At 30.2% G+C, this 27,548-nt stretch overlaps 1 protein-coding gene across 1 annotated transcript in view; it reads left to right on the top strand.

Annotated features, from left to right (window-relative positions):
* The first annotated feature begins 9,916 nt into the window (after positions 1-9,916).
* Positions 9,917-27,548, top strand: part of LOC148304525 (D-beta-hydroxybutyrate dehydrogenase, mitochondrial-like) — a 103,420-nt gene continuing 85,788 nt past the window's right edge. Inside the window, exon 1 of the mRNA XM_088268226.1 lies at positions 9,917-10,030. The gene's annotated coding sequence lies outside the window, so the exon portion shown is untranslated. The remainder of the gene's footprint in view (positions 10,031-27,548) is intronic.

The raw sequence follows: 27,548 nt of genomic DNA, 5'->3' as shown, positions 1-27,548 counted from the left end.
CCTTACTCTGCTAAAAACAACTTAGTCAAAAGCTTTTTCAAACAACCATACATGGCTCCAGTGAACTCAGACACAAAGTGTCATTAGATGTACGACATAAGTAGGAGGAGAGGATTTATTTTTTTCATTTTAACATCTCAACATAGATGAAGAATAAAATGGAAGTATTGATATTTTCAGGGCTTAGAACCGTCAGTATGACGATCGTAACCACATTAAATGACCAGACTTCCATATTATTCTTCATCTATGTTGAGATGTCAAAAAAAAAGAAAGTAAAAAATAATTTCTCATTGGAAATAATCCAGAATTTGTGAACAAGTATTTGAAAAATGCCCAGACTTTCATATTCTTCTTCATCTATGTTGATATGTCAAAAAAAAGTAAAAAATATCTCCTAATCGGAAATAATCCAGATTTGTGAACGAGTGTTTGGACACACTCAAAATGTTGTTCTAAGAAAAGTTTTTATTTTAAAAATGAACATTATTCGATCAAAAATTAAACATTTTCACACTTCCGATACAGGTTTATTTGACTCCATTTCAGCATTTTCACCTATAAACATTCTGAAAATAGTTTTTCTTTTATTTTCAACTAGACGCACTCGTCCATCACTCACTCGAGACACTAATGCTACCGGCCCGTTAATGCCTTTTTTCTAAACAGTTTACATTTTTATTTCTGTTTCGCCGTACTAAAACATCGTCAGAAAACGCGCGGAGGTTACACGAGTACATATCAGATAATCTGCTTTACGCAGTTTAAGACCGTTCATTAAGATAAGACGTTTGATAGAAGAAAACGAAAGCGCTAGGTAACTACTGGAATTTCTTTGAATTTTTGCCAAGCGAATTCGCTTACATTATGATAAATAACAATTTATTTCGAGAAATTCAAATGTATGCTCCATATCTCTTTATAGAATTACATGAACATTTACCACGCATTTCTTTTTAGTACTGTCACGACTTATTTTAAAACTCATAAATTTATTATAATTATTTTACAATTAAGAATAGTGAAACGACAAAAGAGTCTCATGCTCTACCGACTGAGCTAGCCGGGAAAAATTTGTCCGCCTCCGTAGTATAATGGTCAGCACGCTCGGCTACCGTTCTGGAGGTCGCGGGTTCGATTCCCAGGGGGGGGGTTTAAATGAATAAAAATTATTTTTTCACTCTAATATTTATTCAATATTACCCTGGACTGGTGCCTGAAGCGGAAGGCTGATCATCTTTCCTTCATATGTCAACGATCAAGATAACACTGCGTTTATATGATGCAGTGTTATCACAAGGGTTTGAAAGAAACGAGAAAAAATACAAATAAGAACGTTAAATACTCGTAAGTAATTTTTGAGTGTTTTTTGTGTATTTTTTTATTTTTTTTATTTATTATTTTTTTTATTGGAAGGAAGAACAACAGTTACAATATATGATACATACAGAATACAAAAAATAAAATCATGAGTACCAATTATAGTTCTTCACAACTATGCATAAGAGAGGTCTATATAAAGGAAGAGACATGAGACAAGGATGAGAGAAAAGGAGATGGCAGTGATAGGAAAAGAAGAAAAGGAAAGGACAGGGAATAGAATTACCTTTTTAGGTTAATAAGATTTCGAACAATTTAGTTTTAAAGTAATTTTGCTTTATTTTCTAATATTCATATGATTTTTCTTTCAACAGATGATAAATCAATAAATAAAAAAAGATATTACGCATTCTTGGAAGCCTGGGTGTAACAGATATAAAAAGTAAGGAAGAGAAAAGGCAATTGAGATGGTATGGTAGGACGCAGAAAACTTATTGTGAACCAAGCAATCGCCATGGATCTTCCTCGAGAGACATCTAGAGGAAGCCTTATCACATTGCCTTCATATAATTAATGAACGAAAAAATACTCCAACGATATAATACAGTGTCTTATGTACTATTTGGTGTGGGGAAGGATTAAAATATCAGTAAAAAAAACGAAAATTTGTCGTTAACCTTGAGAAATTGCGAGAAATAGATTTTTAAAAATGAAAACGAATAGATTTGTAAAATTGAGAACACAAATAAGTAAATAACTAAATTTAAAAATAGTGACTGATATATTTCAATATGATTTAGTCAGCTATCTGAGCTGTTGGCATCTTATAAAAGATTTTGAATGAATAAAAGATACAACAAAGTCCGCCCGAAATACTCTTTAAATTGATCACACCTAATTAAAATGATTAATTGCGAATTTAACACGAAAACGATCCGTGATTTTTTTTCATTCAGAGAATCGTTACTACACAACTCTCTGCTTTTGTTTTAGAACAATAATATTTATCTAAATTCCTTTTAATTTAGTATGTAAACAGATTAGAAAGCTTTATTGTGGGCGGATTTAAGCTCGTGATATCAAAGTAGTGTCATTAGTCAATGTATTTAAAAATAAGCTCATGTTATATCTTATTCAATCAATTTATTATAAAAAAGAAAGTTTGTTTATTAAATAAAAGTAAAACGAATGCATTTTGAATGATATTATATAATAAATTACGACTTACAGTTACACAGAGATAAGTGGAAAATTATAGTATTTTAATTTCTGTAATAAAGAATTCAAACCAAGATTAAGATTAAAGTGTTGTATAGTAGGAAATTTGAAAGAAAATATTCTTCCTCTTCTATTGAACCCACATGTGAAAGGGGTCCAGGACCATTGCATATTTGCTAGCTCCATTCATTTAGCATTATGGATGTTCAATAATGAATAGAATGGTGAACTTTACACAAGTGTATAAAGAGATCACTTAAGCTAGCCAAATGCCAGATCGTAAGCCCTGAGATGCTCAGATTTTCGAAAAAAAAAATGTTTCATCTGAAATTGAGACACCTATAATATTAATATTTCATCCGTAGAGTGAATAATCCAGTGTGGGATTGACGAATACATAATAATTTCGATAATGGATTCGGGAGTCACTTTGTAGTAATCTGTATCCGTTTTTAATAAAAAAAATTAAATCTATAATAACACATATCTCGATGTATTTCGCATCATTTTCAAAATGGTGCGGAATACATCGAAATATGTGACATAATAGATTTTAATAAATAATGGCGCTTACCAAGTAAAACTTAATTAAACAATGAAAATAATAAATTGAAGGGGTTTTTAAGTTATGAGTATTAATTTAATATTTATGTAATTTCCAGTCGATTCGTATGTCGTTTGTAAAACGTTCTCGTAAATATAAGATTCTATATTCATTATAAGCTCGTCTGTTTTTATTTAATTGTAATTTTTCCCATTGACTTGTAAACGTTATTGTTACTTTTATTAAATTACGTTGTTAATTAAGTCTAACGAATCAAACCGCTGCGCACTGATATGCCTCAAGTGATATGAAGTTTATTTTTGAATATCAAATTGAAAACTTCCAGACACATAAATATATTTGCACTCTGAATCAGACCTTGGAACGTTTATTATGAGAGAATGCAAATAAATCATTTATGAAGCACATTCATCTCAATATCCTCATATTATGCGCATTTGTGACACAATTATATGACCTAATTTTGACTATTAGTTTAAGAAATCTATGAAATAATTATATTGTATAATACCCTTAATCATAATTTAAAATTAATTCAATAACAGTAACGATAACAGAAATATAATATCGATTGCCTGATACATTTACACCTGTTCATAGAAGAGAATTTCCGAAATACAAGTTATACAAAATAGAGCTATTAGAAATATATTTCGTCTACCGTACACCACTCATGTAAAAGACATTTATTTGAGTACACCTTATGACATTCTACCAACATGTGAGATTACAAATACAATGCTGAAAACGGTATTTAAAACGGTATATAACAAAGAAAAAAAAGTTTTTCTTAGTAAATACCACTTTTCCCAAATCCGTTTTTTTTACGGTTAACACCGTAAAAACGGTACTTGAACGTAAATACGGTGTTTGAAAATGATGCGGAATGCATCGAAACACGTGTCACAGTAGATTTTAAGAAATAGTTGTATTTAAAAAATAAAACTTAAATTAAAAATTGATAGATTTTACCACAAAGAAACTGCCGAATCAATTAATGAAAAAGGAATTTATCACTTTAATACACGAAGACATAACAAAATACACGAGGAGCTGATAAACACAACTAAGTTTGGAGCAAGATCCTTACAATATATTGCCTATACCGTAATTAAATAGCCGCCTGACATATACACATTTATCTATAAAATATGTATAACCCAGTCAGGTTTCCAAGATAAATGAACTGAAAAAATACTTAATGGAAAGATATTTGTATTAGTGGTGAATCATATTTCTCATTTGTTTCCTTTAAACATGCTTCTTACCTTATATTTTTTTAAATGCCAATTGCTCGTTTATTATTTTATGTTTTATATTTTGCCCTGTGTTCATTTTGTTTAGTTTAATATCTTTTTTGTAACTTTATTTTTTGTATTTTAGTCTTGTTGACCTTAACACATGTCCCAAAACGAGAAATGGAAATTACTCATCGGGAATATTATATGACTTATGTATGTAATACGTTTTGAAATAAATAAATAACTTCCTTACTTGAAACTCGCTTTATTTGTTGATTCTTGAATAGTTTAAATTTCAGGGGACTCGTATTTTATTTATTTAAAAAAATACAATTATAAGTCACAAATGAAATATTCCCGATGAGTAATTTCCATTACTCATTTTGGGACATGGGATTTAGGTTAACAAGGCTAACTGCACTCAAGCTTCTACGAGTGCTGATATGTAACCCCGAGTCCCCTAGATTTTGCTGTTATTTTTATTTTGCTCTCACAATATATTATAATTATAATTGAACCATTCCCGCTCCCTAGGTGGAGCATATGGAGTCCACAAACTGTCTCCAGGCTTTTCTGTCGGCTGCCAGGTCCCTTGCGTCCTCCCTAGTCAGATCCTAGTCCCAAAGCTCTGACGAGAACTGCCGACGAATTGTCAGCAGTAGGCGTCCTGGGCTCACTCCTTTCAAGAACGTCATAAATCAAAAACTTGATTTTTCTGGAGAACGTTTTTAATGTTAAAAAATAGGACACAATGTATTAAAAATAAATATCAAGACACTTATTGAAATTTTTACTGTGCAATAGATCTTAGTAAAACCAGAAGGTTTTTTCTCAATTTGAAAAATATTTCGTTTATTTAAAAATATAATAAAACAATATCTTTTCTTCAAAATGCAAAAACAACATTTTCTGTCCTGTAGCGGGTAACTGAAAATTGTCGATTTTTGATTTATGACGTTCTTGAAAAGAGTGAGCGATATTATAAAATAAAAGGCGCTACAAAAATTTCTTATATTTCATGACAAGGGAAAATGTATAACTACAATTACCGATCGATCGATGTTACTAACTGAACTCATATAATTATCCAATTACAAAAAATATTTTCCGACAATTTCAAAAAAAAATACGAGGGACGTCAAAATACTAGTATCGTGATTAAATAATTTTGTACGCTGGACAAGTGTCGAAATACACACGAAAATTAGAATTTTAAAATAAATTATTTGTAACAAGTACTACTTCAGAGTCTTCTCCGTGGGTTACCATCTTTGATGATTGGTTTGATTCATTCATGGTCAGTCTCCACCTGTTTCTATCCTCCGCTGGTTTCTTCAACTCGGCGTATCTGCTACAACATGTTGGAGATAAGAGGGTCGTCCTCTGTAGTTTGTTGTGCCTTCACACATGCCATTCTGCACTAGTTAGAACCAGAGAATTAAACTGAAGAACTGTGCATGCGTGTTTACATGCATGAAGAAAACATTTAAAATATTCAGCTCAAGTATCAAAATTGCTGTATTTTTCCTGTTTCGTGATGTTTCGAGGAACGAAAGCAATTACATAATTCACAGGAAGCGTATAATTTTATCAATTTTTATGTTATTCTCTTTAACAACATCTGTTTTTATGTATATATATAAATATATATATATATATATATATATATATATATATATATATATATATATATATATATATATATATATATATATATATATATATATATATATATATATATATATATATATATATATATATATATATATATATATATATATATATATATATATACATACATATATAAATATATATATATATATTTATAAATGTCCGCTTGCGTAGTGTAATGGTCAGCACGCTACCGTTCTGTAGGTCCCTATATATATATATATATATATATATATATATATATATATATATATATATATATATATATATATATATATATATATGTATTTATGAGGAGATGCATGAATGTGGAAGAGGCGAAGATTGTGCACAAATACATATTGGTGTGGCGTTCTATTCTCTCTGCCTATCTCTTTGGGATAGCAGCGTGATGATCAGTTAGTATAGTTAGATAGTTAAAAAAATATATAAAAACGTTTAAAAAAAAAACTAAAAAATGACAAGACAGAAACACGAATAAGAAAGTAAAAAGGTACACAATTAAACTAAAGTAACTTTCATAAATTATATACCTCGTTACAGCTTATATCTAGAGTACTTTCATAACGATGAGCAACGTTTGTATGTAGTACCAATGTACATAATTATCTCCTGTCATTTTTCACCCGGCCTATTTCGAGTCTCGCTTGAGTAAGCGCTCCGTCCGATCAGGCTGACATACCTGGCGAGATGCGATCCATCTTGGTGCCATTCGCCCCACCGGGATCCTGATGTAGAGTCAGCCGGCAGACGCTGCACGGGCGGGTGATGTCTGGTGCAGTGGAATTAATTTGGGATTCGCAGGCGGGTGCGGATGTGGAACGGCCATTTCACTTTTGGCGGGACGCCGAAATGAACTCTGGAACCGATGTGATAGGGTTGCCAAAATCTCCCTTCGAAAGATGCTGGGATCAAAGATTTAAATATATATAATAGGTCATATTTTTTTTAACATCTCATTGAAGATGAAGAAGAATATGGATGTTTGGGCATTTACGGGACTGACATCTATTGTGAGATGAAAAGAAGCTTTTTATTTATTTTTTTTCTTTTCATCTCACCAATAGATGTCTCTAGTGAAATTCTAGTGATTCAAAAACAATGTTTCAAAATTTGTTAATATATTTAGAACTTCCAAGAATTTGAGTAGTGTGGTTGTCAATAATGGATGTAATTGGTGAATGTTACACGTGTGTAAAGTGATCACTTAAACCAGCCTATGACGGTCGTCAGCCCCGTCAATGCCCAGACATTCATATTCTTCTTAATCTTCGATGAGATGTCAAAAAATAATAAGATTAATTACTCCTAGATAATCCAGATTTGTGAACCGTATTTAGACACACTGAAAATGTTGTAAATATATGATGGGCTTCATATAACATGAGTTATATAACTGTAAGGAATGCCCTTTTGTCCGCCTCCGTAGTGTGATGGTCAATATTATCCTGGACTGGTACCTCGAGTACAAGGCTTGAGTACCAAAGTACATTGATGTGTTAACGATTGAGATAAGACTGTTTTTATATGATGCAGTGCCTTTTGCACCATTAAGTATGGATAAGGGTTTGAAGAAGAAGAAGATGATGAAATATGGGTATGTTTTTGTCACTACTTCCATCCTTGTCGCCAGTTGTATGTAGTAATGTAGAAGATTACGAGTAAAAGATTGCTAGTTATCGGACTTGGGTTTATTATATTGTAAATAAACTATAATAAGTTTCTGGGAGAGACAAGTCTACGATGTCACTTGCCAGACTATGTGGGTATATCCACGATTGCGGCTTTGTTGTTGTCACTACTGTGTCACCAACATATCTTCATTTCTAACAATAACAATTTCTTCAGCATTCGATTGTAATTTTTTGATAAATATAAATTGAATTTATCCGTGATGTTTGATGAAAGGCTCTAAAAATTTTAATTAAAATAAATTTTCTATTTTGTATCTCTAACGAACTTTTTTTTTAAATTATGATTCGTTATTTTAACAGATATGGAATTTTTATGAAGGTGACACCCTCAGTTTACAACATAAAGATGAAACTTGGATTTTTGCAAGATTTTTAATATCACAGAACATGTGCATTGATTTGCTCCATTCACGTAACGCAAGATCGTCCCAGGGAAACATGTAACATTATTCTAGAACCATCTCCCATGGTGACAACTGCACAGCTCAATTACCTATTGCTGAGATGCATGTTTACAGTTGCAAATTGTCTGTTTCGAATCCCGAGGGTGTCAGTATACATATTTAACTATAGGACAGACGCCATGGCATCGATTCTCGCCAATCGCAAAATGAATTCAAGAAATAATTATTTTCATTGGGTCTATATTTGTTATCCCCTATTCATACTATCCTTTATATATATTGCTATCATACTACATCTAAAATATATGAAATGCGTGTTATTATTTTTTGTTCTTGTTGCATTAATTTTTATTAAAACAATTCGGTTATAATGAATGATTAAAAAATAAATTTACTTTTTTTAACTACTTTTTGTGATCATATTTCTCACTCTTTTATAATGTCTACTATAATTACTCTGTAGATGATTTTTTTCTTTGTATTTCTTTTTTTTTGTATTCTTTAATTTCATTTATTTTTTTCATCAAATACATTATTACAAATTACAATAATGTGCCTTCTTATAATCTTGATTTTGCATTTACTACGCATACCTTATACGTATGTTATTATCATTTATACTTTGTCTTGCATATATGGTACATGATGTATATGATTTGATGAAAATAACGCTTTAATTTGTCGCTTTATTTTGATATCTAATAAGAAGATGGTAGGACAAAAATGCAATGATATCTGCTCATTTGTGAGTAATACAATGAGGTTACTGCACCTCAAATGAGGGATTTTCATTAAGTCGTAAAAGTGCTGTTATAGTGAAAAGACGTGTTTACTTACAGTGCTTATTCATGTTGTATTTGATAGAATGGATATTATCATGTGCTTTATTAACTAATAATACATCTTATAACTAACTTTAAAGAGCAATGCCATTATCACCTAACATGCCAGTATGAGAGATTGACAGATCAAAACAGACACCGAATTGTTGATAGTAAGGAATATCAATTGTAATCCTTCTAGCTAACATGCCTACCGAATCTCTTATTTTGTAAAATAAAACCATTACTTTATAGTTTATTCAATCTTATTTATTAATTTTTTTTTTTAACATAAATTGTATACATTTATTTAAATCACAATTTTAAAACTTTTTTTTTAAATAGCATAGGGCATACTCACACACATCAAATAAAAAATACAATAAAAAAAAACTATATCACTCATAACAACTTACTAACCATTACGCCGTTTCCCTGTTGGGGTAGGCAGAAAGAATAGAACGCCACACCACTCTGCCTTTGCCAACTTTCTTCGCCTCTTCCACATTCATGCATCTCCACATATTTATATACTTGCCGTCATCACTCATAAGTATGGGTAATAAGTAATAAGTAAGCCAGAAGTATAAACAAAAAACAATAAGTATTAGTCCCTTTCCAAGCACAAGAGCTTAACTAATATTAAGATTGTTAAAAGTAGAAATGTCTAGCAAATCAAACAATTTTTTTTAAAAATGTATCTTTATGTAATGAAGAAAATAATTTATTAAATCATAAAGCTAAACGCATTTAAACTAAAATAATAACAATTAATGATTTTTTTTATTAATTGTTATTAATATTTTGTTTGCAAATAAAAATAAGACTTGACACTGGCAGAAACATCCTCTTACTGGGTGACTGCCAAATTTTTTTTTTTAATTAATTAAAATTAAGTTTGTTTTTTTTATTTTTTTATCAGCCCTGTCGGCGGCGGCTGCGGCGGCGGTGTTTGGTCACCTTCGCGCGCCGGCCCTGCCGCGGCCGGGCGGCGGGCCACAATTAATACTCGGCGTGAACCGGCGGCACACCGGCGCTGCCAACTCTCTTCGGGTACCGAACCGGACGCAAAATACGCGACAATTGTCCACAAAAGGTATTTTTCTGTGTTTTTCTCGCGTGGCGCCCGACCCCCGCCCTTTGCGTTTCCGCCGCCCAAACCGAGTGCACAAATCATGTGAATAATTATCGCCACAAACTCCACCCTTTCAATTAATATAATTCGATACGTTCTGGAAAGTTCAGCCCTATTTTTGGAACATTAAAAAATATACGTTCGATATTTAAACATGGTGCGACTTGTTATATTCATTGATATTTGAACATCGTGCGATGTGTTAAATTTTATGTTCGATATTTGAACGTGAACGCGAATGATCTAATTCATTATTTTAACATAGTGCGTAGATTTTTAAAAAAATAGAATAAAACTTAGTGCACAAATCATGTGAATAATTATCGCCACCTCGCTACAAACTCCACCCTTTCATTGCATATAATTCGATACATTCTGAAAGGTTCAGCCCTATTTTCGGAACATTAAAAAATATACCTTCGATATTTAAACATGGTGCTACTTGTTATATTCATCGATATTTGAACATCGTGCGATGTGTTAAACTTTATGTTCGATATTTGAACGTGAGCGCATTAATTCGTTTGAATTTTATGTTCAATATTTAAACGTGAGCGCGAACGATCTAATTCGTTATTTAAACATAGTGCGTAAAATTTTACGTTCGTTATTTAAAATTTAAAAAAAACGTGTGAATAATTTGAAGAACGTTATTCTATCATCGTGCGAAACATTTCGCGCTGTTATTTCAACATCGTGTGCATAATTTTATTTCTCTAGCGGTTTTATGTTTGTTATGCAAACATCATCGGGTATAAATATAATACAAACTAATCGCACATGTGTGTTTTTTTATATTATGCTTTTTGTGTTTGTTATTTAAACATCGTGCATTTTCTTTTCTATTTGTAATTCAAATAATGTGTTCATACTTTTTGAATTATTATTCCAACATAAAAGTGTATTTTAAAAATATTATACGATCTTCGATTGCATATGTAGAAATAAAAATAAAGTTTTATTTTTTTTTTTTAAATCATTTCGAGCATGCTTATTTTTTGCCAACGTAATAATTAATATTTCAAATATATGCTGTTTTCTACAAAAAATTTAATCAATTTGTGACTGAGCGCCATCGATTTTTTTCAAATCGATGGCGCTCAGTCACAAATTGATTAAAATTGATATTTGCCATCGATTTTTTTCAAATCGATAACAAATATCGTTTAGTTGCTCTTTATTAGTTTATTATTCGTAAATGATTAAAGGCTTACTTAGATTTATTTTTAAAAAAATCAAACATTGATTCAAATAACGATATCATTTATTTATATAATAATTTAGAGAATTTTAAGCATTAATTTTTTTTTTTGATAATTTTGGTGCTACTTACAGCACCATCAAATTGAATAATATTCTTACATATTTTGCATCACAGCAGAAATTATTTTATTTTATATATGAACTCGTACACAATTTACGTGTGGACTTATTAACATCCATAAAGCAATTTCTTCTAACCAATCCAAATAAACCAATAAATGTTGTCAATATGTGAACCTTTTTCAGTTTTAACAAATTATTTTTAAAACATGTAAATACGTTTAAGAGAAAGTACAGTCGGAAAGTATAAATAATTACATAACTGCAATCCCAAATAAAATAAGATACAGAAAGTAGGACAGAGAATAGTTAAAGATTTGAGAAGGAGGTGGAAAGGGTTTAAGTAAGGGATGATATGGTGGATTCCAAGGAAACATATTAATGTTGAGATCGTTAAACATAGTAATGAGTGAGGAAAAACTTATCTTATTGAAGGTCCGGTACCAAATTTAAAAATATATGTATGTATCAAGATTTCATGACTTACAGAACTGCTTAGCATATAATCACTAGTGCAGATCAGACACCTCCCATATAGATTTTATTAAACATCCCTTTTTATGTTCTGGAATGATCTTGAGATGAATAACCTTCAACGCTAATATTGTGTTTAAGTCCACCACGGTAGTCTAGTAACGTACTTTTTTGCATAATTTACATGAGGCTAGGGGTTCGATTTGGACTTTAAATTTGATATTTTGTGTAGTATCTACAATATATAAATTAAAATAAAAATAAATCATTTGTCTCAAATCCTCAATCACGTAAAATTTTTCACTGATTGCTTTGAATTTTTGACGCAACATTGCATTCAAATATGCTTATGTTTTTATTTATCTATATAAATAAATAAAAAAATATTCATTTGTTCAAAATCTTAAATATCCTAAAGTTATCCACCAACTATTTAAAAATTTGACACAACGTCCAATTCAAATAAATGCGTGTTTTTCTGTGACGGGTGTTTTTTATACAACACCTTTTTCTAATGCAATGGCAGCGCCATCTATTGAGATTAACAAGATTGCAAGTAATATTATTCATTGCTCATGACAGATACCATACTTCTTGATAGCTGCTTAAATATTGTTTACCCACAAGCATTGTGAAATTAATCGTATTATAAATATGTATTTTAACTTTACTTTCTTTTCCATTTTAAAAGACCGTACAACTTGTATTGAAATATTATTTAATTTGACGTGAATGACGCGCCGTGTTAGTTTTTCCGCTGTTCCAGCAAATAAAAAAGTTGTTCGAGAGAATTCGGACTATCATAACTTGTTGATGTCGGAACGCCGACACTCTATAAATACACTGTGCGCTCAAATGTTGAAACAACTTAAAAAATCAAACAAAACCAATGGGATTCCTCAAATTTCCAGTTATTTTATTTATTTTTCATTTGTTTGATATCGTTACAAGAGGTTTTAAAAATTTAATTCATCATCTAGACATTTCTACTTTACAATCTTAAGATTAATTACCCTGTTCTCTCCAATAAAGAGACTTACTTGTCATATTATTTCTTGACATCTCATCAAAGATGAAGAAGAATATGGAAGTCTGGACATTTACAGGGCTGATGACCATCATAGACTGGTTTAATTGATCACTTTACACACGTGTGTTATTCACCAATTCTACCCATTATTGACAACCACACTACTCAAATTCTTGGAAGGCTCTAGTGAAGCTCTAGTGATTCAAGAACAATGTTTCAATTTTCGTTCATATATATAGAATTTACCAAGTAAATTCAATTTAGTACCTCATCTGCACTCGATGGTGCATAGGGCACTGCAACGTATTGTTATCTTGAACGTTAACACATGAAGGAAAGGTGATTAGCCCTCCGCTTCAGGTACCAGTCCATGGTAATGTTTAATAAATAATTGAGTGAAAAAATTACTTTAATAAAACAAATCATTTATTTTGGGCTTAGCAGTGTCTTATGCACCTGTATACGTTATATAAATACTGAAATGATATTAAAATACAACAGAATACTCACCGTCTCCTCGAAAAAATAAAAATTTATCCAAAAAATAATAATTACGTTGATTTGAATACGTCAATTTTACGACACGTGTATAAAAACCATATGCTAATGAATCTTCATTGTTGGACTACCACATAAGTATAAAAACCATATGCTAATGAATCTTCATTATTGGACTACCACATACAAAGCACGTGCTCGTTTTCAGACATTTCAGTTTGACTGAAAACTCACTCACATTATTTTTACTTCGACTTTCATTTACTCCGCGAAATAAGCTCGTAGTATGAGTTAATATAATATTTTGATTAAGCAGCCAGTCAAAATATATCTCTCAATGCAAGATGCTTCCTAACTCGTGGTACTTTTTATCTTTTTTCTGACACCATTCTTTTTAAAGCGCCTTACAACGATGGAGACTTTTAAATCAGTTTATAAAACTCCATGTCCGCCTCCGTAGTGTATTGTCTGCCTCCGTAGTGTAATGGTCAGTATGCTCGGCTACCGTTCTGGAGGTCCCGGATTCGATTTCCAGTGGGGTTTAATAAATATAAGTGATTTTTTCACTCAAATATTTATTCAATATTACACTGGACTGGTACCTGAAGTGGAGGGCTGATCACCTTTCTTTCATGTGTAAACGATCGAGATAACACTGCGTTTATATGAAGCAGTGCCCTATGCGCTATTGAGGTGCGGTAAGGGTTTTAAAAAACTATAAAACTTACACTCTAAAAAAATTCAAATAAATGTTACATGTGATGTTATCTTAGATAAACACTTGTTTACTGTAATTCAGATTATTTTTCAACTCACATAGTATCTTAGTTATCACTTTAACCAGCCTATGACGGTCGTTATTCCCGTAATGGCTAGACTTCCATATTCTTTTTCATCTATGTTGAGACGTTACAAAATAGTATGATCAATATCTTATATAATCGGAAATAATCGAGATTTGTAAACAAGTATTTAGACAAACTCTAAAATGTTGAAAATGAATTATCTGGTCAACATATAAGCTAAAATAAATTGATTATCATATTTCTATATCTCATCAACGATGAAGAAGAATATGGAAGTCTAAGCATTTACGGGGCTGACGACCGTCTGAGGCTGGTTTAAGTGATCACTTTACACACGTGTAACATTCACCAATTCTACCCATTATTGACAACCACACTACTCAAATTCTTAAAAGTTCTATAAATATGAACCAATTTTTAAACATTATTCTTGAATCAATAGAGACATATATTGGTTAGTTGAAAAGAAAACTAACTCCTGTAATTGGAAATAATTCAGATTTTGTGAACAAGTATTTGGACACACTCAAAATATTGTATCATATTTTTAAGCGTTTCTCAAGTATGTTAATATAATCCAGGATTTGGACCGTACATATAAATGGAAAAAGTTTCTGCTTAATAAAAGCCTTCCTCATATCCACATAGATGGCTATTGTGAACTCGCGCATTCTATGTTACGAGTTTAATCAATATATCTAGAAGTTTTAAAAAAATGAGTAATAGTGAAAGTGATTAACCAAGACTATGACGGTCCCATAAATGCCCAAATTTCTATATTTTTCTTATTTATATAAGATATATCTACTACTACTACCATCACTCCGTTTCCCCGCAGGGGTAGGCAGAGAGGATGGAACGCCACACTCTTCTGTCCTGACATACACTCCTCGCCTTCTTCACATCCATACATCTAGTCATACATACCCTCCAATTACGCAGACTTTTGACACCGCCAGATTTTAGGTTCTGATTGATCTGATCGTGGCAAGTCTTTTTCGGTCGTCTACGTTCTGTTTTCCCTCTCACATTCACCACATATATTTTCTTAGTCATTCTCTCGCTATCCATTCGCTCCACATGTTCATACTCTTCCTAATCTTTTCAATTATTCCTAGTTCAGCCTTACATTCCTTTCTTATATCGTCGTTTTTAATTCTGTCATACACAATGATTTTCCACACATTCGTCTGAGGGAGCGCATTTCAACAGCGTTCACTCTGCTTTAAAAAAATATATAATTATGATAAATTAAATATGATTAATTGTAAAAAAAAAATAATAATAAGGTTTTGATTATGTTGGGGCACCGTATACCATGTACACGAGTGTTACGTGTCGGTGCGTCTATTTCGAGGCGGATGAAAGCGAAATGTTCGTGTTGACTTTAATTTAGATTCCGTGCGCCAAGATACGCAGCCGTTTGATTCACACGTTCAATTATTAATAAAATCAGTCCTTATAATAACAATCAATTTAATATTGCAAGACTTTGTTAAGTCACATTTCCCGGCTCCATCGACTATTGATTGACGTAAATTGTATCACCTACATTCAAAATTAATTTTTTAAAATTTTAAAATGAATACTCTATCGGAATGCCAATTGTGGGTTTTATTGTTTAAAATATTTATATGCTCGAAAACCATGTTAAAAATACTTTAAAAAAAGAGTTGTATTTTATTTTCCGCTATTTTCATGAAACTTGCCTTCTGACTCATATCATCCAATCAGAGAGCTGAGATAGGTCAAATATTAAGATGACGTCATTATCGGTTTGTGTCTTGTGTTTTTTTATATGGAAAAAAAATTAAGTAATGGCAAAATTTATTATTTCATAACATTTTATAGACAAATCATTGAAACATAAATGTTACCCGGAGTATTTTGCATTTTTTTATAAAATCGAGTTACATGGATCTGGCGGATTTTCAAAGTAGGCGACACAATTATAATAAATTAAAATCTTTTATATATACATCCGCCTCCGTAGTGTAATGGAGGTCCCAGGTTCAATTCCCAAGGGGGGTAAAATAAATATTAGTGATTTTTTAACTGTCATATTTATTCAATATTACCCTGGACTGGTACCTGAAGCGGAGGGCTGATCACCTTTCCTTCATGTGTAAACGATCAAGATAACACTGCGTTTATATGACGCAGTGCCCTATGCACCATTGGGGTGCGGATAATGGTTTTATTATTATTATATACAATTTCTTTAAAAAAAAATGACAAAAAAATCGATTCCGAAAAAATTAAAATGACGTTTTCTGGCGTCTCCTAGTAAGTTAAAGTATTTGGGATGAATCTCACATATACTTCATGAAGTTCTCTGCCAAAAATAAAACTTTGCCAACTCGATGGTGATGGTGATGGTGATTATGGATGGTGTCAAAAACTCACATGTAAATGAAGGTGTCAATGACGAATAAACTATGTATAGAGCTTTTGGAATTTAATAGTGTGGTTGTCGATCAATCAATCAATCAATCAATATAGCTTTCTAAATCCTAAGATATATAGCTGTTGTGAACTCAATCATGGAACTTAATGACATTTATAATATATATATATATATATATATATATATATATATATATATATATATATATATATATATATATATATATATATATATATATATATATATATATATATATATATATATATATATATATATATATATATATATATATATATATATATATATATATATATATATATATATATGAATTGTTGATCATTGGTATAATGGTGAATGGTGAATGTGCAAAGTGAACAATCAAACCAGTCTATGACAGGTCGTAAGCTCAGTAAATACCCAGACATCCATATTCTACGTCGTCTACGTTGAAATTATGACTCGAAAAAAATAACATTCACCGACGATTCTTTTCCCTAACATATTATTAATATATTCATTTTTTTTTTTTATTTATGTAGTATAAGTTCTTTTCGGCCATACGTTGCTGAAGCTCAGTCTGGTTACCATAAATGGAAAAGAAAGAAAAGAGCATTTGAAAACACGCGCGTATTCAAAAACAACATTGTGAGAAGAAACAATCGGTGAATTGCTTTTGAAGACTTAAAATTTTGAACAAACAAGTAATTGTACTAGTACATTTTATATATATAAAAAGCATAGTTAACTTTGTGATATGCTAACATAACAATCTCCATATCATTCATCGTTCACTTTGAGTAATACCACTTAAAATTCTACTTCACTATTACCGGATTCAAAACAACCATTCCATCAGCAGGTCAACTGTAGTCTACAGTGGCATAGTGTTTAAACATTGAGGGCAGACGGTGCTTACATATACTAAAACAAAAACAAACAAAAATAATACAGTACGTATGAAAAAATAATTGCAATACAAAATAAATGTGTAATCGTAAAATCGACAAAGATAAAGAAAAATGAAGAGGTAGGAATGATAACTCATTAACAGGAGAGGGGTGAAGGGATTCTTAGAGTATTGTGCGGAAATATGGACCACTATTGAATTTGTTACGAATCTCATGAAAGTTTTTTTTTAACTTTTAATATTTGTATTTTTCATGGTTATTACACGATTTAATTTCCAGGTTTTTTTCGATAATTTTTCTCCATAAAAAATTAAATACATAGTCTTTACAGATTAATAATTTTTGAAATTCTGTTTGGTGTCTGTTTAGTGTTTTTTTATCATCTACATAGGTTTAAATCATATTTAACTTATGTCAATATTTAAGTGGATCGTTTGCCACAATGAAAGTCTGAAGAGAGCTTGAAAAGTAGAAAAAAAACCATTTGGAATCGCAAGAAATTTTTCATTTTCATGCATATAAAAAAACAAAAAGATTAATTACCTTGCTTTTACGTAATAAGAGACCAATTTAACGCCGCATTTTTTTTTCTGGTATTTAGCTTTACATACTACTCGTATTCTTGAAGAATCGGAATAGTGTCCAAATGACGTTATTAAGTGAACAAGTACAAATTTTACAAACACTCTCCTGGTACATCCGTGTTTATCCGAAATAAGTTTTTCTACACCACATCGAATGAATGCGGTGTCAATTTGATTTATATGACATTAAAAAAAGTGGTTGTCGGATTGAGAAGTCCAATATATTTTATGAGAAATAGATGAAGTAATGAAGGATGCTGAGTGAGATGAAAATTTCATATGTGGAAAAAGAAATGTATGAAAAAAATACAATTAGTAACAATAACTAACTAATAACACTTTAAGTTGCATACCCATACGTATTAAAATTAAGCAAGTAGATAAAATACTGTGATCAAGTAATATTAATTATTTGGCAAGTTTTTCAAATGGTTACATCAGGAGCCGGAATAATCGTTGGATAGGTGTGAGGAGATGCATGAATGTGGTATTTTTTATTTTATTTGTATACATTTATTTGAATCACAATTTATACATATTTAGTACTTTTTTTTGCGGAGACCCAACACTTTGTGTGTCTTGTCGATGGAGTTCTTTTTTAATACATTTTTTACTGTTTTTAACGATTTTATCCTAATATAGACACAAAAAAGAGAAAAAATTAAGAATATAAACATTTTACAATTTTTATAAAATTAACTCTAGATCATTTTACCCATTCCTTTATTTTGCTTTTGTTCCATATTTTATTTTGACCTCTAACATCCGTCGGCAAACAGATTAAAAATGTTTAGAACGATATATTGCAGTGTCCGACTCCCATATTTATAGTTAATAGTTTTAAAGATAGAGTAATAAGACGTTCTTTTCTCTCTGCCTACTACCGTGGAGAAGCGGTGTGAGGGTTCGTTAGTTAGTTAAATAATGTACCATTTATAAATAATAGTCAACCTACCCACAGGGTGTCGAAATCACATAGGAAATGTTCAATTTCTTTCGTAATAGATTGTATTTTTTATAGATCTGTAGACTTTCCAGAACTCTCTTTTCATATAATAAATGTTCTGAAGCAGGGATATAATGCGCTCATTCCTTTTCTTTAACGAGAAATTGCCCAAAGCACTACGGTGGGCGCTGACGTAAAACCACCAAAATTATATTGCACACGGTGTCCCAACAAAATGATACATTAACCTTCCGCTCCCAGTGATATGTTTTTACTACTGCTTGACTTATAAAATGAGATAAATATAAAATATAATAGATACGGGCTTACAATTTGCATTCCTCCGAAATATAATTATGTATTACATAAAATTATTATGAACCCTTATCCGCACCCCAATGGTGCATTGGGCACTGCATCATATAAACGCAGTGTTATCTTAGTCGTTACCACACTAAGGAAAGGTTATCAGCCCTCCGCTTCAGGTACCATTCCAAGCTAATACTGAATAAATATTAGATTGAAAAAATCACTTATATTTATAAGATTCCACTCTGGGAATCGAACTCGGGACCTCCAGGATGGTAGCTGAGTGCGCTGACCGTTACACTACGGAGGCGGACAACAATTATTATATTATAAAGTTATTCATTTGCAGCGACAGAAATAAATAATTTATGAAAAAATCGGCGATAAAATCACCAATACACAAGCGTTTTACAATGTGTACGTGCGTGGACATGCTTTGCGTATACGCGCATGTCGTAGCGTGTTAACTGCGCCAGTAGTGTGCAGTTACGTGGCGGTCGTGTCACTACGCTAGCTATTGCGGCTACTTACGATGTATTTTTTTTTTTCGTTTTCAAATCTAGCATTACAAAATTGATATATTTCAACTTCAACTATGGTCAATAAAAGCAAAATTTAGGAATATTCACATTTTGTCCGTTTCTAAACCACTTTTTCATATGGTGAACAAAATACATATCACCGGTCCACGCGGAAGTCTTAAGTACCGTAAGAGAAAGTTTAAGAAAAGATTTTCACGACCCCGTTGAAAGTTTGTTGTTGTAATTAAAGACCATTTTTTTGACATCTTAACAAAGATAAAGAAGAATATAGAAGTTTAAGCATTTACGGGGCTTGCGACCGTCGTAGGCCGGTTTAAGTTATCAAACTTTACACACGTGTAACATTCACCAATTCTACCCATGATTGACAACATTACTCTAATACGATGTATCCATTAATGCATTTAAATAAACAATACCTGTAAATATCAGCTATAGTTATTTTAATTTCGTGAGTTAAAGATTCGTAAGTTTAGTATAATTCTTGCTGATTTTTCTTCAAAATATAATTTTCATAAATGTGTCTCATTTTAAATTTCAAGCCACCGTGTATTATGCTGTGAAAAACATACACAACGAATATTATGTGGTACACGTATTCACGGTATATAATATTAACTTTATTTTTTACATGTTTTTTTACCTTCTAGATTAAATTTAACCCACCTGAGTATTACATAACGCCAAAGATAGTTAATAATTAATTTTTAAAATGTCATTAATTAAATGTATTTAATACAATATGTATTTTTATTTATAAACATGAAAGGTGTGTTGAGATGGTTTGGACATGTGGAACGAATGAATGACGAAAGAACGGTAAAACAAATTTATGAGGCGAATGTTAGTGGGAAAAGAAGCAGAGGAAGACCGAGAAAAACATGGCACGATCAGGTATGCCAAATACTTGAAAGTGGTCAGGTTAGGAGTCGTAACAATTGGCGGGTATGTATGAGGAGATGCATGAACGTGGAAGAGGCGAAGAATGTTTGCAAGGACAGAGTGTTGTGGCGCTCTATTCTCTCTGCCTACCTCTGTGGGGAAGCGGCGTGATGGTATAAATATATATATATATATATATATATATATATATATATATATATATATATATATATTTGTATATATATATATATATATATATATATATATATATATATATATATATATATATATATATATTATATATATATATATATATATATATATATATATATATATATATATATATATATATATATATATATATATATATATATATATATATATATATATATATATATATATATATATATATATATATATATATATATATATATATATATATATATATATATATATATATATATATATATATATATATATATATATATATATATATATATATATATATATATATATATATATATATATATATATATATATATATATATATATATATATATATATATATATATATTATATATATATATATATATATATGTAAATATGAAAAAACAATATTTTGAAATCCTTTATCTGTTGTCATAAATCAAAAAATTACATATTTGCAACATTTTTAGCAACAAGAAAATCCTTATTTCTAAAGAAACTTATTATTTTTCAAAAAGTCGTTTTAAATGTTTCATTTGTGATTTCCGCGGAATAATCTTTTATATAGTGTAAAGAAAATTGTCACGAATTTTATATCATAATAATTTTCTAGACCACCAAAGAGATGGATCGATTTCGCAGGAGGTTAATCCCTCTTTAAAACAGGCCACAAGGCCTACACCAAGATGAAGAAGAAGAATGATAATCATTTTCTGGTTAAAAAGCAGTCTTATTTAATTTTTAAATAAAAAAATATCTACTTCCAAAAATAAACCTATTTCATACAAAGGATTATATTTAAATTCAGCAATTTTTGACGGAATATAATTTGTCAAAACCCCTTGAAAAAGCATGTATGGCGCGGTATCTTTAAAAGCGTGTACGAAAGTATGAAAATGCGGTGACCAAAATAACCCCGGGACATTTCTCCATTGTAGGTGTGCCGCGGTATAATAACTAATGGGACATTCATAAAACTGTCACATTTTATCACGTAGTCAGTGTGACGCGAATAGTTTAGGGGGAAAAGTCGCCTTACATAAACTTTAGCCGGCAATTTATTTAATGAAACATTATTGTATTGCCGAACCAATCTTCTCAGACGTGAATGCTATAGGAATGTTGCCCATGGTGGACCATGTCACTTTTTAACACTTTTTCACTCTTTTTTTTGTATTAATTTTAAATCAAACACAGATTTTTTGAGTCTAAGTTGTATTTTATTAACAAAAAACACACAAAAAATTATATTGTGACAATTGTTTCAAAAACACGTAAAAAAATATATTGTGACAATTATATTGTGACATTCGTTTGATAATGCCCTAACAAGGCGAAACAATTGTCACAATATAATTTTTTAAGTGTTTTTTGTTAATAAAATACAACTTAGTAGACTCAAAAAATCTGTGTTTGATTTAAAATTAATACATAAATTAAAATGGAGTTCTACAAATTAAACGCCAAATCAGTAAATACTTTTTTACTCCCTGGTAAGCCTACTATACTTTCCAGGGGATGAAAAAATGGATAAAGTAATGAAAAATACGGTGAATAGGTGAAATGGTGCTTTGAAAACAGTGATTAAAAAAATGTCCATCTGGCTGTTCATAACGGAGTGCTCATACTGACACTGGTGTTTAGAGCAAAACATGGAACTGCCATGGGAAAGATGAATGCAGATTAACGCTGTTGAAATGCGTCCCTTCAGACGAATATGGGAAAAATCGTTGTGTGACAGAATTTAAAGTAAAATTGAGAAAACAGAATTAAAAAATCCACCTCAGCCTAACAGTCAGCACGCTCATTTACTGTACTGGAGATCCCGGATTCAGGGGACTACTAAGGGGGGGACTTAAAATTGTAGGTGATTTTTCACTCTAATATTTATTCAATATTACCCTGGACTTGTACCTGAAGCGGAGGGCTGATCTCCTTTCCTTCATGTGTTAACGATCAAGATAACACTGCGTTCATATGATGCAGTGCCCTATTCACCATCGGTGTGGATGAGGGTTTGAGGACGAAGATTTTTTTGAAATAAATTAAAAATTACTTTTATTTTAAATACTTCATTCTTTCTATCATGAATTTTAATTTTACGGATTTCACACGAACAAATAATTGCCATTGAATAATGACGATATTTTTGTTTGCACATAATTGTTATTTATTTTCAATTTATTCACAAAATAATACAAAGTTTACCTGTTTATATATTAAGTAGTCTTCTACAACATTTTGAGTGTGTCCAAATACTTGTTCAGAAAATCTGAATCATCTCCAATTACAGGAGTTATTTTCATATTATTTTTTAACATCTCATCAAAGATGAAGAAGAATATGGAAGTCTGGGAAGACGACCGTCATAGGCTGGTTAAAGTGATCACTTAACACACGTGTAACATTCACCAATTCTACCCATTATTGACAACCACACTACTCAAATTCTTGGAAGTTCTATATATATGAACCAATTTAGAAACCTTGTTCTTGAATCACTAGAACTTCACTAGAGACATCTATTGGTGAGATGTAAAGAATATAATATAAGAGTTTCTGCTTAGTAAAAAGCTTCTTTACATCTCACCAATAGATGTCTCTAGTAAAGTTCTAGTGATTCAAGAACAAGGTTTCTAAATTGGTTCATATATATAGAACTTCCAAGAATTTGAGTAGTGTGGTTGTCAATAATGGGTAGAATTTGTGAATGTTACACGTGTGTGAAGTGATCACTTAAACCAGCCTATGACGGTCTCAGCCCCGTAAATGCCCAGACTTCCATATTCTTCTTCATCTTTGATGAGATGTTAAAAAATAAGTTGTCTTCTGTTTCTTAAAATTATTATTATACTAATGTAAATTTATAATCCACAAACAATATCAGTGTAATTTTAGCTCAAGTATAAAAATCTGCTCTTTCCCGGCTTATCTTATTTTCTTTAAAACAGTTTCGTTTAAAAGAGACATTCAATTAACTTGATGTCATATCAAAATTTGACGTTTATATTACGAGAAATTTCTTATTTCAATATTTTTTAGGTTGATTTCAATTTCAGAGTTCACTGTACATCATCAATTTGAATTTAATATTTCATCATTTTTCGTCAATATAGTAATTTTTGTACTTGTAATTATTTTCAGACTTTGACTTGTATTCGTCAAAAATAGTAATATGTACGGTATTTCTGTAGGATTTTTTTTTCATAATAAACTGTACGAACATTTTTGAAGTGAAACATATTAGGCGGCGATTCGATAATCGATAATTGGACAAGCATTGAGAGTTAAATTTCTAGGACGCGTCACGTTTATTAGGCACTTTTTGTTACACGAGAATAAAAAAGTTCTCATAACATGAGTCATAAAACTTAAAAACACTACTTCGTAACTACCGGTTTCGGAATAACCATTCCGTCGTCAGATCAAATGTAGACTATAATGAAATTGCTGTTGTCTTCTATTTATGTAAAAAAAGGCTCTCCAATCTGCTTTTCAAACATTCTTCACCTCTTCCACATTCACGGATCCACTCACACAAATCCGCCGATTATTTCGACTCCTGACCTTCAGGTATTTGACAAACCTGATCACCCCAAGTTTTACCCGGTCTTCCTTTGCTCTTTTTTCCAACTAAATTTACTTCATAATTTTTTTTTACCGTTTATTCGTTTCACATAGCCAAACCATCTCAACACACTTCTTAATTTATCAATAATGCTTATCTCAGCTTTGTGTTCTTTCCTTATTTCACCATTTGAATATCTATCGTCTATCGTTTTGCCGTACATTTGTCTCAGGGATTACATTTTGACTGCATTTAGTCTACTTTCATATAAATGACAGACTCAATTCATTTACAAATAAATTACCAAAAGGTAAACTATTACATAAATATATATATTAATAAATATATATGTAAATATATATATATATATATATATATATATATATATATATATATATATATATATATATATATATATATATATATATATATATATATATATATATATATATATATATATATATATATATATATATATATATATATATATATATATATATATATATATATATATATATATATATATATATTTACATATATATATTTATATATATATATATATATATATATATATATATATATATATATATATATATATATATATATATATATATATATATATATATATATATATATATATATATATATATATATATATATATATATATACATATATATATTTATATATATATATATATATATATATATATATATATATATATATATATATATATAAATATATATTTTTATATATATATATATATATATATATATATATATATATATATATATATATATATATATATATAAATATATATTTATATATATATATATATATATATATATATATATATATATATATATATATATATATATATATATAAATACATATATGTATACATATATACATATATATATAAATATATATATATATAAATTTATATAAATATATATATATATATATATATATATATATATACATATATATATATATATATATATATATATATATATATATATATATATATATATATATATATATATATATATATATATATATATATATATATATATATGTATATATGTATATGTGTGTGTGTGTGTGTTTTTTTAAATCCAAAACTTATATTTTCAAATCACAACAGTTTCGTCTAATACTTTTGTGATATTCTGAAAGAATGACCTTTGTAAATTGTTTCTCTTATAAAATATATTATTTCTTTATTTCAACGAAAATATATCGTATTTCTTTTTCTACGTAATTGAATAATAAAATAAAAGATCTGGGAAAAATGTATCATTTCGTAAATTAACAAGAGATTGAACGAAAATATTGAAATGTCAGCGTTATAAATTACTTATATTATGGGAATATTTATATGAGGTGATTTTTTTGGAGGTTCGGTTTTTAAACTCGCAATATTTTTTCCACAGACTGTCAATTTGACAGTTGATTAGTAGTCAATACGTTTTGCTATTTTACCATGAATAGACTGAATGACCATTATGCGCGTCGCAGGTTCGGTGAATGGGCCGAAAACAATATTCAGCTTGATCCTCTTTTTCAACGCAAAATTTTGTTCACCGATGAGGCACATTTTTGGTTAAATGGCTATGTCAATAAGCAGAATTACCGAATTCTGAGTAGAAAAAAATCAGAAGCTTTTATCGAGACACCCTTACATCCATCAAAAGTCTCTGTTTGGTGTGCTTTATGGGTAGGTGAAATCATTGTACCAATTTTTTTTTAAACAAGACGTATTAAACAAGCGCTGCAAAACCATGATTACTGACTTCTTCGTACCTCAGTTCAATGGCATTGATGTGACAGATCTGTGGTTTCAACAAAATGGCGCAACATGCCACACGGCGGGTACCACTATCAATTTTTAGCGGAAAATTTGAATTTGTGTACCACAAAAAAAAATCTTCCAGAAAATTATTTCATGCATAATAAATATCTAAAACAGTTAACAATTACAAGTAAGAATATTTTAAAGGGTATTTATATTATTTGCTTATAATTTATACAATAATAATATATTGTTAGCAAATATATATTTGATTTTGTCAGATATTTTACAACAATCATATTTCTCGAACCTGCCTTCCTGATTCTGGGAGGAAAGAGGGGATAAAAGAGAATAATTTATGAGATCAAATTGTTCAAGTGAATGAATTTAAAAAAAACATTAAAAGCACCAATAGCTAGGAAACTCAAGGGTAGATTTAAAAAAAAACATTAAAAGCACCAATAGCTAGGAAACCCAGGGGTAGATACCTATACCCAAAGAAGTTTGTGTAAATTATTCACTGTCGATATGTATCATTTCCTAAAAATCACTCTTCGACACAGTTAGAGCATAAAACATGTCAGGAAAAAAAACTGCTTGTGAATGAAATTCTAAGAACCCTCATTCACTCCAAATGGTGCATAGGGGACTGCATTGTATCGACTCAGTATAATCTTCATTGTTAGTTATATGAAGGAAAGGTGGTTTGACCTAAGCTTCATGTCAAGGGTCATATTTATTAAATATAATAGTAAAAGGTACTTTAGGTTTATAACCCCCCAGAAAATCGAACCCAGGACATCTAGCACGACAGCCAAACTTACTTACCACTTTAATAGGTGGCGGGCAAGATGAAATAATTGGTCAATAATAATTGTATAAATTGAATATAGTATTTTTAGGTGTTTTTTAGTATTTTAAGTTATATTTCAGAAAATAATATTATGAACAAAAAGTAAAGCATAAAATGTCGCCTGTGAAGTTTTTACTGAAAATGTAAAACATTTTTGTCACTTTTGGGACATGTAAACAACTTTGAGAAATTGAGAAATATGGTAGTCAATCAGGGGTAGAATTAAAAATGTTAAGCAGTGTATTAAGTGATCATATTATTTTTTGACATCTCATCAAAGATGAAGAAGAATATGGAAGTCTGGGCATTTACGGGGCAGACGACCGTCATAGGCCGGTTTAAGTGATCA

The sequence above is a fragment of the Brachycentrus maculatus genome, unplaced genomic scaffold (genome assembly GCF_059751285.1).
Source record: "Brachycentrus maculatus isolate JH-2025_06_01 unplaced genomic scaffold, ASM5975128v1 h1tg000315l, whole genome shotgun sequence".
NCBI lineage: Eukaryota > Metazoa > Arthropoda > Insecta > Trichoptera > Brachycentridae > Brachycentrus > Brachycentrus maculatus.
This window is presented reverse-complemented; position numbering and strand designations above follow the sequence as displayed.